An 18,253-nucleotide genomic window follows, 5' to 3' on the forward strand; every position below is an offset into this window, starting at 1 on the left:
CATACTAAAGTATCTCGGATACTATAAGCAATAGGTCAAATATAGTGTGTGTATGTAACTATTGTAGGTTGTACATATCTGGCATATTTTATCTTTCCTTGGCCTCATTTTCATGGGTCATTGGTCAATGTATTGTAATTCATCGTGTAAAGTGCATATCTTCCGACGGGCAGGATTTATCTGACATTGACCCCATTTTCATGGATCGTTACTCAATGTAAAGTGTTCATGGTAAAGTTTTTCATATACTGTAAACAATAGGTCAACTATATTTGGTGTATTGGATGATTATATGACATGTACATATTGTCTGGCATAGCTCACCTGACTTTGACCTCATTGTCATGGTTCATTGATCTATGTTTAACTATTTTGTAATTATATCTGTTTTTGCGGACACCATATGTATGATTGTGAGGTAAAGAGCAGTCTGATAGGGTTTGTCTGACCTTGACCTCATTTCATTGATAATTGAAAATTTTAAGTTTATGAAAAACATTTCAGCTTGTGCACTCTTGTTTTGTTGTCTATAGGAGCTATAACATTGAACAGACTTAAGTTCTCAGTATGCAGTTTCCTTTTTCATATTTGTGAGTTCTCATACTGTTCGTTATATCCAGAGTTTAGATTTAAAGTAGGTATAATCCAGAATATTAAAGATAATTTCATCTACGATTACATAGTTTGCTTTCTTCGATGTTATTTTAGAAACACAATACTAGTCATCATTATCAAAATGAAGTCCATGAAGAGTAATGTACTTGGTTGAGATGTTTTAATTACATACTCCAACAGCTGTTATCTTTATGTTGTTTAGATCTAATATGGAGCCAGTTTTTAAATTGACATATACTAGTATGAGAAACAAATTTGGTAAAATGTCAACAGACTGGTAATGATCGATTACAGACGGTTACAACCCTTGAAAGATACGACTTGACATTGTCATCAATGAAAAAAGGTCTTGCAGCTAGAAGATCTTGTCAATGTAGTGAAAACCAACTGGCTGAATCACTTTTCTCACTTATTGATCACCTGTCCGTTTTGCTTATATTTTCACAAAGTTCAACTTGAAACTATGAGAGATTCATCCCATTCATCCTTCCATCATAAGGGACATTTGTTGGATATTCCAAGGCGTATGTGCCGTTATTTTCTATCTGCAAACTGACATTTGCCCATATGTAACATGCAGCCGAAACTGGCTCTCGTCCGACCTATTGCTCCTGCGCCAGTTCCAACCTTATCGTTGTAAAATCCAGACCAAACACAATCGTTGATGTCAATCAGATGACATGTTAGGTCTAGTTACTCTCCTTGACTCCAGTTCTTCTGATTTTAACTGTTTTTTCAATGTTATTGTTGTTGACTAACAACCCACTTGTATGACAGCTGTTTATAGTTCCGTCATATTAATAAAATTGGGCGAGCAACCAAACGTATACAATAGGTTAATGTGACACCAATTTGGATCCATTTATCAAAACTGTGCAAACATACATCACAGAAACACAACACAAATGGTAAAACAAAATCAACCAAACGTACAAGTGAATACAACTCAGGCGCCAACAAATAAGATGTAGTTGATCATGAATTTGAAAAAGACGCAAACAAGAAGTTTTTTGTTGATAGTAAATTGACAAAGACGCCATCAAAAATGTTTGTAATCAATTGTACATACATGTAGACATTCTCAGAGAAAACCCTGACTCAGTAATGCTTTGCTTACACACTGATTTACAAAGTCTGAGTAGCAGCTTGAAATTCGTTTGAATTGAGAAAAGTATACTCCATACGCAAGAGAAGCCTGATATATTGTTGTAAATGCACAAAATAAAACGATTCATCTCTTATTTTCTTCGTAGAATTGATGTTCATTTGCAAAGAATAAATGCAAAGTTGCAAACAAAAATCATTAAGGTAGATGGGGTGTCTAAATTATAATCCATAGAATCTTTTAATAATTTGCCAAAATGTAGTTCATATCCTGCTTGTTTAAAAACATTAATAAAAAGAATGGGTCACCGGACTTATTTTCACGCTACAGGTTGTTCAAAATTGTCAAGATTTTGTATAGATTATGCATGGAAAACCCATTTTTCCGCCATAAAACACAAACCACACCATAGAATTTTGAGATAAAATATGAGAAGATAGCTTCAATATTATGCTTTCAGATAAGAAAAAGAAAAAATGGGGTCACCGGACTCGTTTTCTTGCTACATGTAAAAATGGGTAAATTCCTAACACATTCTATTGTAAAAGTAACACTATCTGGATTGTCTGCCCTTGCATTTGAGTTGCCTCCCCTTATTTGACAAAGTTGGAAAAAAATAAATCAAACAAAAGAATTCTTATTTTTGTAAAATACAATCATAAATATGATCAAACATGGCATTTTCTATATTATAATGAAAATTCTTACACATGAATTACCTACTTCTATAAAAATTTGCACATTTCAACAAAGATCTAGACCTTGTTTTCTAATATTTCAAAATCCAAGATGGAGGAAGACACCCTATCTACCTTAAATCATCAAAACCAATCAAATGTTTTTCTAAAATATGTTGCCACGTTCATTTCGTTTGACTATATAACATAAGAAACAGCAGTTGACCGATGTTCAAATCTCATGAATAGTTAGAGGTCTATGTTTTATCAAGGTAACAAACAAAAGCAAATACACACTAAATCAGAATATATATAGTAGTGAAATGGTCAATATACTACGTGTAAAGTTCACGTCAACTTCGTTTATTGTTATTTGTGTCAATCCGAGTACCATTTTGTTTGACGGAAACCAAAACGACAAAAAAAAAATGAGACTAAACCATAGCCTATCACTGCTCTTTGGCCTCAACGTTACCCATTTCGTTAAGTATATTAACACATTATTTGACTTAAATATCAACAATAATTAAAATTAAACAATATATAACGGGAATAGTAATGTGTATTATTCAACAATTAATTTCAAAGACAAACAATTTCAAACTTCGTTTAAAAGGATTAAAATCACATAATACTTATAATTGTTAAATACAACAATATTCGTTCTTTTGTTACTGCATATCGATTTTTCGTCCAACTTCTCTCAAAGTACACTCCGTAATCCAAGTTACAAAGAAGAAAAACAAAAAGAATGTGTCTGAAGACACGATAGCCCTCGCTCAAGCTTCAAACAAATGAAAATGGACGGACAGAAAGACGGGCGGTCATAGGTGACAGTTTGTCCTTTCGTTGACTTCCCTGAGCGGGGGATGACATTACATAGACGAGTCAATGAGTTGACTCTTCACAAAATATATATATGACAGTTTTTTATATTGGTATATTAGTCCTTGTCCTTTACCTTCGAGACGATGTTCAATGGCCACAGCTCATAAGTTCCCGTTCTTAAATAAAGATACATGTATCATACCTGTCAATGAACCCGTATCCTGCGGGTGTGACCTGCAATTTTTACAAATCTGGGGGATGGGTGGGGTCACAAGGGACACCAGCCGGGTTTTAAGTAACCAAAAATGACCCGTTTTCACCCGGATTCCTACGCCTTCACTGATTTCATAAGTGATTTTCGTTGACTTTCCTGAGCGGGCTGACATTACATAGACGAGTCAATGAGTTGACTCTTCACAAAATATATATATGACAGTTTTTTATATTATATCAGTCCTTGTCCTTTACCTTCGAGACGATGTTCAAAGGCCACAGCTCATAAGTTCCCGTTCTTAAATAAAGATACATGCATCATACCTGTCAATGAACCCGTATCCTGCGGGTGTGACCTGCAATTTTCACAAATCTGGGAGGGGGGTCACAAGGGACACCAGCCGGGTTTTAAGTAACCAAAAATGACCCGTTTTCACCCGGATTCCTAAGCCTTCACTGATTTCATAAGTGATTTTCGTTGACTTACTTGAGCGGGGCTGACATTACATAGACGAGTCAATGAGTTGACTCTTCACAAAATATATATATGACAGTTTTTTATATCGGTATATCAGTCCTTGTCCTTTACCTTCGAGACGATGTTCAAAGGCCACAGCTCATAAGTTCCCGTTCTTAAATAAAGATACATGTATTATATCTGTCAATGAACCTGTATCCTGCGGGTGTGACCTGCAGTTTTCACAAATCGGGGGGGGGGGGTCACAAGGGACACCAGCCGGGTTTTAAGTAACCAAAAATGACCCGTTTTCACCCGGATTCCTAAGGTAGCACTCCACAGTTAGATGTGTAGTTTCGCTTTTTGGCCCCTGTGGATTTTTCAAATATGAGAGCTAGTGTGCAATAAAATTCATTTTTGGATAGCTGAGTATTAAAATAGCCTTTGTATTGGGTTTATATGAACATCAAGATTATGTAATGTATGTAATATAGGCTGTTTTCTGTATGACAGTCCGTATTTGCATGTCCCTACCATACATTGGTCCGGCAATTATTGTAATGTTTTTTTTCCAATTTTTTATCGCACGAACTTTGTGATTGGATTTTACGAAAAAATGAGGCGAAAGACACCCATTTTTTATTTGATCATTAGGAAGATTTATGAAAACAGTTTCTAAAAAGGTATCACTCTAAGGCATTGAAATTCTAGTTTGATCCAAATTTTGGGGGATATAAGACATGTCAACCCCCCTTTTTGCAATATTTTATGGTAAATAAATGCAGAATGTTGCCATGGATACACATAAAAGGAATTAATTTTCACTCTTTTAACATTTGAAAATCAAATCTATGGAATATACTGATTACATACATATGCACATGTACGACACAAACAGTTTGGTTAATGTATTAGAAATCCAGGAATAGGAGATGATAAAACATTTTGTGGCTCATTTTTAATTTTATTTTCTAACTGTGAAGTGCTACCTAAGCCTTCACTGATTTCATATGTGATTTTCCGGCAAATTCTTCTTGAACAAGCAGTTCAACTAGATGTATAAACTCAAATTTCAGTGCATGGCTTCACTTGACATATTTGGTGTCAAAAACACTGTTGATGGCATTTCCTTAGCTTTAGGTCGTAAAATTTGTGTATTTCAAAGTTGTTTTAAAAAAAAAATTGAGGTGATTTCCCTTTTTTTGTCACCTATGACAATATATTCCGTAAACTTATATTTTTGTAAAAAGATTAAATCTAAAATGAATTGAATGCAAACACATATCATAATAATACTTTTACTTATTTTCTACCTTACAACAACTAGAAAAAAAAAATGAAAATTACTTTTTTTCATCTATACCTCCTTTAATTGTTTAACATTATATGCGTTGATGGGTGCAGGTCTCTATGGCTTGAACGGGATTAATCCGATGGTCGCAGTCCACATGATAAAGTGCTTTGTCATACCAAGGCTACTGTATGGCCTGGATATTATTCGATTAACAAAAACTGATATCGCGAAACTACCCACTTATTATATTCAATTGCTGTAACAAATCCAGCATCTGCCGTCTCGTACTGCCAATTCTTCTGTTTTAATCCCAACTGGTCTGCTACCTATTGAATCTGAAATTCATTTAAAAAAATGCTTTCCCTATTTCGAAACATTGTGGATAATCATGGATCTGCTTAAAGCAGCATTGCTGAAGACAGCTTGCTTTGAAAACAAGGGATTACGAAAGTTGGTTTATTCGAATTATAAAATTAACAGAACTATGTGAATTGCCATCCCAAATAGAGGAGTGGATCTGGTTCCAGACAAACATATTTGGAAATATTGATTCCACTATTTTCAAAGGCCTTATTTGAACAATTTATTATCATGTTTTTGATTGCACCAAGTGTACTAGTAAGTAGAATAGACAATTTAGTAGTGTAACAATGGCTTGAAGACGAATTGGGACTTTCATTGTATTTAGTTCTGCTTGTAAAGAAGTAGCTAAAAGTTTATTTTTGTTACATATGTCGTTTTCTGAAAATGAAGTCATTTGGAATGTTGGTGAATTTGTGATTTCTTTTTGCAGAACCTAAGTGTAAAGTTTACGTCAAACAATAATGACATTATTAGACATGCTCACCATAAGCCGATACCGAAACCGAAACCTAAACCGATACCGAAACCAAACGAAGTAGTGAGGTAAATGGTACATGTTTATAATGTAACTAGCTCAACCCATGTACTCCATTATATTGTTTGAAATGTGAATACACTAGTTGGAGTATTACTTCAATTCATCAGTTCACATGAATCTATTAAAAAAGCAAAATAAAATTCAACCATTATTTAATACACTAATGCAAGTAATATACAATTTAAGATAATGATACAATTTATTTATGATGTACATAAATCATGAAGCAAATTTCGTTGTTGGGAAAGAGCTGTACATAGTTCTACAATAGGTGCAGTTTCGCTACGACTATGTCTTTAAAGAGAACCAATTATTTTCTAAATTTTCATTCGTCTTATGGAATGTTCTATATAAGCTCCTCTTGCACGAATCTGTTCATTGACAAATTTGTGTTGATTGAGGGTTATTGCATTTTGACTGTGTAGCTACCCTACAGTACATGGTGTTGCAATAGGATGCTCAGATGACTATATGGTATAGCCAAGTAAGTATCAATCACGAAGAAACGGTAATAGTTCGTGTGGACCGATCTCATCCATCAATCTGTAAGTCATCGCGTCATTGTTATGGCATAGGCTATTGTAGTCGTTTCTGTAGTCAATATTTTTCAAGGCAGGGTGATTAACCCTACGCTCAACCCCCTGTGCCCGGAGGACCGGCAGCTTTTCTGTAGGTGTTTCCATCCCTTAGACGATCGCTGTTGCTATCGAGTTCCATCTACCCGGATTTTCTGTCTGGATTTACTTCCATAGACTTTGATTCAAGAATCCAATCACAAGGCAGTGATACTATTTGACCCATAGCTGGGGCAAGGATGATGAATGCTAGGGCGTGTAAACACGCCGGTGGGCCTACACACTGCAACTATGGGGTCATTGCTACTCCGAGATCCTCTACAGGTACGCCTATGGATAATAAAACCTAGTTACCGTGTGCTGTCGTGAGGAGGCACTGTAGAAGTCTTGAATAGAAGGGCATAGGGGACCATATTTAATGTATCTTGTGTTATTTCCTGTGTGTATTATGATTTGCGTACAAATACAGTGTATATGATGATGTCCACTATAAAACAAAAACATATTGGTTTCTTTGTCTCCATCAACATTATGTTGAAAATCGAATATATTCTATAAAATAAATATAAGTATAACTGCACAATACAGATTTTTAGATATTTTCGATATAGCTTTAATAACTCTTAATGGAATATCTTCGACACGGAATCAAACAATTAATTTGGTTTTTTGTACTCTGTTTAATTCCATGAAACAGAATTGCTACCTAGCACACCAAGAGGGACAATCAAACGTGCTTTCAGAAAAAGAAAAGAACATGGAGAGAGAAAACATAAAAAAGAAAAAACAAACTGTTGAAACTAATTTTGACGAAAGTTTTTTAGATCCTCATCTTTTGATACAGATTAATAGTAGTCACAAAATTACATTGAAATAAAAATGTTTGCCCCTATAAGTTTTGTTTCATTTGTAAGTTGAATGTTCTCTTTATATATATAGTTGGAACGATATTTCACACATTGTAAAACTATGTACACTTCATTCCCTTCGACGAAATTTGCTTCATGATTAATGTACATCATAAATAAATTTGTATACACATCGTAAATGTATATATCTTGCATTAGTGTACAAAATACTCATTGAATTAAACTTTGCTTTTTGATAGATTCGTGTAAATTGTTGAATTGAAGTAATACCCCATCCAGATATTCATATGTCTATCAATATAATGGAGTAAAAGGGTTGAGTTAATCTTACATTATAACATCAAACATTCACCTCACTACTATTTTTGGTTTCAGTATCGGTTTCGGCATTGGTTTCGGTTCCGGTTTCGGTTTCGGTTTCGGTTTCGGTATTGGCTTATGGTGAACATGTCTATTAGCAGCTTTATCAGCCGCGACAAAAACAAATTCCTTGGCTAGTTCTTTAAGGTTATGTTTGATACGGAACATAGGGTTTTTGGTTGTTAAGATTAAAATGTTCTTTGAAATGTTGTATAAGTATATCAACTATGTTCATTACTGAATTAGAAAAAAGAGCCCAAAGATTTTTTGTCAGCTTTTCCCCGTATCATCCATTTCAAACAGTAAGTACGGAGTGAGTCGGGGATGATATATTACGACACTCATTCCAATTAATAATTAACGGGGGACGATATTTAGGTCCTTTACTGAGAAATGATTTTAACTCTCGGTCGCGAACGATGTTAAGGTCTCCTGATATAACATATGAAATGGGTCCATAAATGTATTCGGAATTACTGCAATTACATGACGAAGGTGTATTTTCACTGATATTTAAATCTTCACACACTTTGCTATAATTAAACACACATTTTCGGGTAGATTTCTTGTAAATATGTAGGACTCGGAGGTGCAATGGGGATGCTGAAGTGCGATGGTCCGCACCGAAGTACGATGGCTTTTTCGCTGAAGTGCGATGGTTTGGCATGACTTTTGAATATTGTGACGTTTTCATATACAACATGTACAAAGTTACATCAAATACAACATAGATTAGCAGGCAGGAAGATAAGATTTTGTAGATAAAAGTTTCATGCAAACAAAAGTAATGAAAAAAAAGTAACGAAGGATTCAAGTCCCGAACAGGTATGAGCAGTGCTGGCGGATATTACAAAAATATTCAAAGCTATTTCAATAAAATTGAGAATGGAAATGGGCAAAGTGGCAAAAAGATGAACTTGGTTTGCAGATGATCTGTCCAGTGTTAGGAAGAATGTCGCAAACCATTTTGTACGACAAATAAAATGTCTTGATCTAAATATTAATTTTGACTTCTCTTCAAGTATGGTTTACACGATTTTTTGTGGACAATTTAATGATGAAACTACTTGCTTGTATTAGCAATGTTTTGCTATATCAAGTTGATTGTTAAGAAAACCGTCACTGTAGCCTGATTTTATTGTGTTTGGCCGAAATTTACCTGACTGGTCCCTACATGTTTAATATCATACTACTGCGTACTTATCTCAGAATTGGAAAGTTCAAAATCAGATTAAAACAAATCATGCAAATGAAGATTTTAAAGTATTTGGCTTGAACTAAATAGAAATTAAAAGATCTTTCAAATACGAGGCTAGCAACTATTTTGGTCAAATCTGAATAACGTTATTTCATTTAAACATCTCATATACATTTTGCTTTTTACTCTAGATCACGGGCAGACCATCGCACTTCAGCGTAACCACCATCGCTCTTCAGCGTAGTTATCAGCAAGTTAGCATCACAATGACACCATCGCACTTCGGCGTGTTTACCAACGCTGTAGTTCGTGGACCATCGCGGTTCCGAGTCCTACAAATATAACAAATAAGAGGGAGTTCAGTATTATCAAATATCTAGGAATTATGAAACTGCTTAATTTTGAAAACCTAAGTAGTGTTGATTTACCAGTATAGTATATAATCTCGCCGTTTGTCAACTTGTGACATTTTGACTGTTTGTGAATTCACATGGCGTTTGATGAATCTGGGAACAGTATATCTAACATATAGATGTTCCTGGATGAATGCATAGGTGATGCTTACCGTATCTTTGATGATTTCATATATCCTGAAAACGCACCTGGTCTCGCTCATTCTTATGTTCATTAGATTCCATCAGTATTTGTTTGTTACCCTGACATGTATCATCTTAATCGAAAAATGAGATTCGAATATGGATTAACTACTGATGCCTAAATTTAATGCTAGTCAACTTATTATTTGACTGTGCGTGTTTATGTGAGTGAAACTGATGTCTTATGATAAATCAACGTGTCTCTGGCGTACACATATGATGAGCTATTAAACTTTACTCAGTACTCGGTCAATAAGATTTGTTCTTGAAAACCAAATTCAGTATTATAATTGGTAAAATTCCTCGTCGTTAGAGCAAAAATCGTACTCAAAGGAGTGAAAAAATAATAATTAAACAGGTTACTAGTAATATATATATATATTACATAAACATGTTCTTGTTCTGAATATGCATATTAATTTGCCGCTGGACGTTAAGCAGCCATTCATCATTATCATCATCTTGCTGACAATTTCCCGCACACACACAAGCAATTATTCACTTTGATTTTATAACAATATATGGTGCATTTTCGTCTTTTATTCCAATTATTCTTCATTCAGACAGAAATCAAAAGTCAACAGCTAACAAGATCATATTCCAAAATTCCAAACACTCACCCAAACCCATAATTGAAACAAACCCAAACAAACCTACATCAGTAAAACTTTGTTAAATATTGTGTCAATATAAAAGAATAAACAATTTATACATAAACAAGTTTAATTCTAAATGATCTATAGGTATAATGTGATACATATTTGAGGTAAATAACAATACAAAAACATCAATAAAATTGTAACAGAAAACAGTTCAAACTCCTTACCAGTCTCTCTGCTATAAAAAAAAATTGTGGTTCAATTTTAACTCCCTTATAATTCACCTAAATACCACATCTTATTTTAGAATTCCAACCCATAGACATCATTCTATCTCACAACTACATAATTTAATAGCTGATTTCTCTCCATGTTTATATAAATATCTTTATGTTCCACTATTTATAGAGATGTTCTACCTCAATGTAAGCTTGATGAGGTGTTTGATTATTTCATTTCATAAAAGTCCAGATAAATATCTAAAATCAAAGAAATACCAAAAATTGGTTTGTAAACTAATTTTCAGTTTGGTTACACCAACAGTGTCTTCCATATTTAATGTATATGATTTTAACACCAAAATCTTTAAAACATCATATAATTTCAAACAGCTCATCAATCTTGCACAAAATAGTTTTTGAGATATTAAAGACTCATTCAGTTTTCTATCACAATTTCTGTTGTAGTAATTCCTCGCCTAATTATTCACCGGAAAACAACATCAGATGTAGTTCCGCCTGTCTTAGTAAGCAAAAACACAAATTTACAACAGATTTACATTCATTGGGGAACTTTAAACTTCACTCATATATTTTTGCTAAGTTTATCCCACTAACAGGTTATAAGGCTTACATAATAATAGCTTGAAAAGTTTATTTTTGAATTTCACATTGTCTTTATTTTTTTTTTATCCCTTCATAAATGTTATATGATTCAAGGATAAAGTGTATATAAATGAAAATAATTGATTATGCTTTGATGTAGTAATTTTTACAAAATGTCTTTCATAGCAAAAAGCATATACTAAAAATTATCTACCAAAATTCAGTTTGCATCTTTTATATTAATAAAAAACCCGATATAAACACAGACAAAAATATTCAAAATCAATATAGCTATGGGATAAACTAGCATTTTCTCTTCAATCAATCGAAGTTGGTGACACCTCTTATGTTATGTAAACAAGTATGGAACAATACATTAAATAGCAACATTAATATACGATCCAATTTTCTTATTAACTACCACAAATTATGAAAACAAATGAATCAAGCTGTTTTCTTGAATCTTTAAGAAAAATCCTCATGAATTCTGGGTATAATGCAGTCCCAAATGCAATAACAAGAATGTAATTGCACACAATCATATATTAATATTTGAACTATGTTATCTTTACAATTCAAACTAATTGAATGACAGTAGAGTATGTGAAGAATTAGTTTTCAAACAAAGAACATGTTTGCTTCAGATTTTGAGAAAGCATAATTTAAACATTATGTTACCCACAGAAGAACGTAAAAGACATTTTTTTGTATATTTTGTATCCATATAAAGTATGCAAATACCTTGTCACATAGAAAAATGTTATAAAAATAATAAGAAATGTGTTTCAGTCAAAACAATCTGATTAATTTAGTAAGTATACATACAAATAAATTCATACATATTATGTTAAGTAAATAGCCTTTTGCATACAGTTTTGTTAATTTTTTTTTATAAATAATAAAATTCATTAAGATTACAAAAATGTTCAGGCACTAAGAAATAATGAGGTAGAGTCATGGATAAACATTTAATTACCATCAATATTTAATAAATATATATATGTTGCAATTTGTGAAAAAAAAATAGCAACATGCAGGTTATTTTTTATTACAATATCGTGTCTATTTTAACAAATCTATAACTAGTTTGTTTCAATGTAAAAACTCGTTTTATGTAAACATACAATACCAATTCCAGTGACAATCAGGTGAAAATACAGGCTATAAGCCATGAGGGGGTAAATTAATGCCCACATTGGAAAAATTTCACTACTTTATGCAAAAAATTTATATAAATCTTACCACAATTTTTTTTCTGACTAAATTTTATAAGTCATGCATTTTACCTGTTTAGCCAAGATGAATAATCCATTTCTGAAAATTTACAAGACACTTTTATTCAAATTTTACCAACACTGAAGCAGAAATATTAACAAAAAAATGTTGCTTTGAAGATATACTTAATAGTTATTGGATTTATCATTTAGAACGTCTTGAATTTTTATATAACCTAACAGGTACTAATGTACTCTAGTTATTCAAAGACATATATGTTCATTCAGTTTATAATTGTATATCTATCAAATATTGATGGATTTTATTTTCTATCAATCACAAAACACTTTTAAACAGATCAATATGGTACAGAATAAGAAAATAAAATCTAAGACTTACTGAAATGGATGAGAAGTTAAAAATGCATCAAAATGATTGAGGTAGAGAAAGAAGATTACAAACTGGCATGACTACAAGCTATTCACAGCAATATTTATAACTGGCAACAATGTATCTAAAGGTTTGCATTTCTTTGAATAAAGTTCGTGTTCAGACATTTTTTTAACAATAAATTGATATCTTTGAAATCTCGAAAAATATCCCATGCTTCAATTTGTAAAACAATCTAGTTCAAAAGAACCTAAATCGTATGTTATTACATGTGAAATCATATTCTCCAGCTGACAAATTACAAATAAGCATTCATCCTCTCATATATATTTTCTATTGTATGCTTCATATGTCACTCTATAAAATTGCCATCTCACATACATCTACAATCAGTTTTATTAAATATTTACACGACACCTATTTTTAAACCTTGACTATATTAATCAACTTCATTGAAAAGAAAATTTTAGGCTTATTCTTTCCAGAATTTCACAGATAATAACATACAAATTACTAAAACAAAAGAACTCTTTATAAAATCATATTTAATGTAAATTGATAGATCACAACCACACTAATAGCACTAAATTTACTTCATAAAAGTTCCTCCTTGTAATTAAAACATGCATGAACAAGTATACAAAACAACAAATATATAATAAATTGCATATGATATTATACATGTTTAAATTACAAGAAGAAAAACTTAAAAAAAATTTCAAAATATATTATACAGTTTGAAATGCAAGAAAACTGTAAAATGCAATTTAAAAATCTTTTGTACAAATTATAATATAAAAGGCCACAAAATATTTACACAAGGATTAAATATGCTGTAAGATTCATTTCAACCGAATAAAGAATTTTCTTATACAGTTCTGTGTTTAAAATGTAAGCATAAGACCTTCAATGGTTAAAATAAAGTGCCTTAGCAATTGGGCACGTTAAAACACCTTTAAATTTACAACTGTCGATAAAGGTGTAAATAGATGTAACTAGAGGCTCTAAAGAGCCTGTGTCGCTCACCTTGGTCTATGTGCATATTAAACAAAGGACACAGATGGATTCATGACAAAATTGTGTTTTGCTGATAGTGATGTGTTTGTAGATCTAACTTTACTGAACATTCTTGGTACTTAGAATTTTCTCTATCTATAATAAACTTGGACCTTTAGATACAGTGAAAAATATTTTGTAAAAATTTACAAAAATTTACCAAATTAGTGAAAATTGTTAAAAATTGAAGAAAATGGGCAACAACTCCTTAAGGGGTCAACTGACGATTTTGGTCATGTTGACTTATTTCTAGATCTTATTTAGCTGAACATTATTGCTGTTTACAAGTTATCTCTATCTATAACAATATTCAAGATAATAACCAAAAACAGCAAAATTTCCTTAAAATTACTAATTCAGGGGCAGCAACCCAACAACAGGTTATCCGATTTATCTGAAAATTTCAAGGCAGATAGATCTTGACCTGTTACACCATTTTACCCCTGTCAGATTTGCTCTAAATGCTTTGGTTTTTGAGTTATAAGCCCAAAACTGCATTTTACCCCTATGTTCTATTTTTAGCCATGGCGGCCATCTTGGATGGTTGGCCGGGTCACTGGACACATTTTTTAAACTACATACCCTAAAGATGGTTGTGGCCAAGTTTGGATTGATTTGGCCAAGTAGTTTCAGAGGAGAAGATTTTTGTAAAAGATTACTAAGATTTACGAAAAATGGTTAAAAATTGACTATAAAGGGCAATAACTCCTAAAGGGGTCAACTGACCATTTCGGTCATGTTGACTTATTTGTAAATATTACTTTGCTGAACATTATTGCTGTTTACAGTTTATCTCTATCTATAATAATATTCAAGATAATAACCAAAAACAGCAAAATTTCCTTAAAATTACTAATTCAGGGGCAGCAACCCAACAACAGGTTATCTGATTTATCTGAAAATTTCAGGGCAGATAGATCTTGACCTGTTACACAAGTTTACCCCTTGTCAGATTTGCTCTAAATGCTTTGGTTTTTGAGTTATAAGCCAAAAACTGCATTTTACCCCTATGTTCTATTTTTAGCCATGGCGGCCATCTTGGATGGTTGGCCGGGTCACCGGACACATTTTTTAAACTAGATACCCCAATGATGATTTCGGCCAAGTTTGGTGTAATTTGGCCCAGTAGTTTCAGAGGAGAAGATTTTTGTAAAAGTTAACGACGCCGGACGACGACGGACGACAGACGACGGACGACAGACGACGGACGACGGACGACGGACGCCAAGTGATGGGCAAAGCTCACTTGGCCCTTTGGGCCAGGTGAGCTAAAAATAACTTGTATGTAAATTTTTTAAAATTCTGTATAAATTCAGCATATTCTTCAATAATCAGATCTTTAATTTTTAAAGATTATCATGATGACTTTAAATATAAATAAACATATAACTTTGTTACATAGCACACTTAATAACATAAACATTCCATCTTTGCATGCTGAGATGATAATCATAATCATCTCTGAAATTATATATTTATTTTGAATATTATCCAGTACTATTCTTAGAAGAAAATACTTGAACTCTAATCAAATAATATGTTATTCCACTATATCATTTTCTTACATATCAAACTTTTTATGAAAGACTGTTTAAAAGATCAATCAGAATATTCATTGTGTATCTTAATGCCTGCCTTCAATAGTAGGAAGGCAATGTTTAGTGATCTGTGCATTTGTCAATTTGTCTCTACTGTATCAAGTAAGGGTTTTGATTCCTATTTCAATATTTACTGAACATAGATATGAATCAGCTTAAAGTTGTGGTTTAAGGTAATTCATTTTAGCCTGGTATTTCTAATGAGTTGTGGTCACATCAATTCTAAATTTAGTACCAATGTTCATGATGATGTGCCAAAATATGCCAAATTAGATATTTGACCCAGATTTAACAGTTCACAGATTAGCTTCAAGTTTAAATTTGAGGTAGTTTCAAAGACGCTGTGATGACACTAACTTGAAATTCAGTAATCAACAGTTATTATAATAGTGCGAGAATATTAAACACACATTCTTAAAACAACTTTTATACAATTTGATTTTTTTCACATTACAGTAAATAACCTTATCTAAATAGTTTTTAAATACAACTTGATATTTAAGTGTCAAAATATTTAAGTACAATTCATAATTAATGCAATACTATAATTAATCTACAATACTTGCTAAAATATTGTAGATAAGAATGGTAATCAACAAGTATGCTAACTGTTGAGTTTTGATCTCAAGTGATCATGGTGATGGATTGACTGAATTTGCAAGAATGGTAGACTTATGATTACAAACCATGCAACAAAGTTATATATTTATAAAGTCATATGACAAGCATGATCATCCTCATAATGTATTCATTGTAGGACAATTGATGCAGAAATATCTTTCATTGAAAGGAAGACAATTTATTTGGTTTAAATCAATGTAACAATATCAAGGTAGTAACTCCATGATAATAATTTAACATTTATGGATTTATCGGATACATTTAAGTAAATGAAGATCTACTGCCCACTTAGTATGTTATTGTGTTATGTAAACAATTTATTTGCATCCTTGTTTTCCTACCCTGTCATTCATCAAAGTTTATAAAAAATATTGAATAAGCAATAGCATTAACATAATAAATTATCTTACAAGGGGAGGTTATTTTGGACATTTTTTCATAGTATAAATTGTATCTTAAACATTACTCAGCTACCTTTATTCAATCTGAATTTTCAGACATTTTACTATATCGTTAATTTAAAGCACATAACAGTAAAGCCTCTCTAAACCCATCTGAAGAATTGATTGCCAGTAAGTTTGCTCTATTTTGTTTAGACAAGTTTCACTGTATAATTTAATTTAAATGTATAATCAAACTAATCAAAATAATACATATGAATGTTTCAATTGTGCTGAAAACAGGATATTCAACAGTTAGTTAAATACAGTCATTTTATATAAATCAAGTATCTGATAATTCAGAACGAATAAGAATTGCTAAGGAAAGCACACAAATGAAACATTTACACTTATAATTAAATCAATATTTTCAAGAATATTTTCATGCTTCATTACAAATTAATATATTTTAGTCTCCCTGACTATAAATTGTATGAAAAACAGTTTACAAGAAATCTCTCAATTAAATTAAGAGCAAAATTACACTATTACAACAATTCAAAACACCTATTCACATAAAACTGAGCAAAATATATTTCAATCTAGCACTATATCCTGTACAATTCATTGGTATGAGGTAGTTTATGAAAAATAAGGCGCCAAGGTATAAACTACTCAAACTTGCTAAACTTGTCTTACTTGTTGATCATTACCCTCGTTTACATGATTAGTGGAATATGATTGTCATCTTCATACAAAAAGTAAAGACTTGTCAAATCCTGTAGAAACTTATTCTGTCTAGATTCTAGTATTTTTGTCAAATTTAACATCAGTTATGCAACAGACTTTCAAGAATTTAGATATAATTACTTTAAATGGTGTTGAATAGTGAAAACATGAATGTTCTATTAATATTTATTTTCCTTTGTTTTAATTTTCAAAGATTCAATAAAAGCTATTGTTAATTCTATTAGTTATCTGTATTGTATTCATGTCCTCTCAATCTTAACACAATCAACAACAATTGACATATAAGTGGTCAAATCTTTTTTCCTCCAATCAGATTCTTTCAATCTATTCACTCCTTTATCACAATGTATTATCACAAACGAATCTGCATCAGTTTCATGTAATTTTACATGTTTGACATAATCACATGAAGGTTTACAACAAAAAAAAAATAATATTGCAAAAAATTTTATTACTTCAAGGTTACATAAAATGTAAGTATTTCAATTATTTCAATATCAATTCACTTAGTTCTTTATAAAAACTCATTTTATACAATAACCAGATGCTCGGCAGGGCACAGCTTTACACGATCGCAGAGGTCAAACCCTGAACAGATGGAGCAAGTATGGACACAACATTTAAGCTTGATACAGCTCTGAATTTGGATTGTGATTAAATAGTTGACACAACATAGGTTTCTGACAAAGAAAGATAATTCCAATTTTCAAAGAATATTTCATAAACACTGTGCAAATTGAAAATTTCTTGCTATTGCGCAATATAGTGCAATTAGATATTTTTTGCTATTGCGCAAAACTGTGCAATTGAAGATTTCTTGCTACTGTGTAATACTGTGCAATTAAAAATTTCTTGCTATTGCACAATACTTAATATAATAATGTTGGACCCCGATTTGGACCAACTTGAAAACTGGGCCCATAATCAAAAATCTAAGTACATGTTTAGATTCAACATATTAAGGAAGTCCAAGAATTCAATTTTTGTTAAAATCAAGCTAAGTTTAATTTTGAACCCTTTGGACCTTAATGTAGACCAATTTGAAAACAGGACCAAAAATTTAGAATCTGAATACAGTTAGATTTGGTATATCAATGAACCCCAATAATTCAATTTTTGATGAAATCAAACA

Source organism: Mytilus galloprovincialis, chromosome 12 (genome assembly GCF_965363235.1).
Source record: "Mytilus galloprovincialis chromosome 12, xbMytGall1.hap1.1, whole genome shotgun sequence".
Classification (NCBI taxonomy): Eukaryota; Metazoa; Mollusca; class Bivalvia; order Mytilida; family Mytilidae; genus Mytilus; species Mytilus galloprovincialis.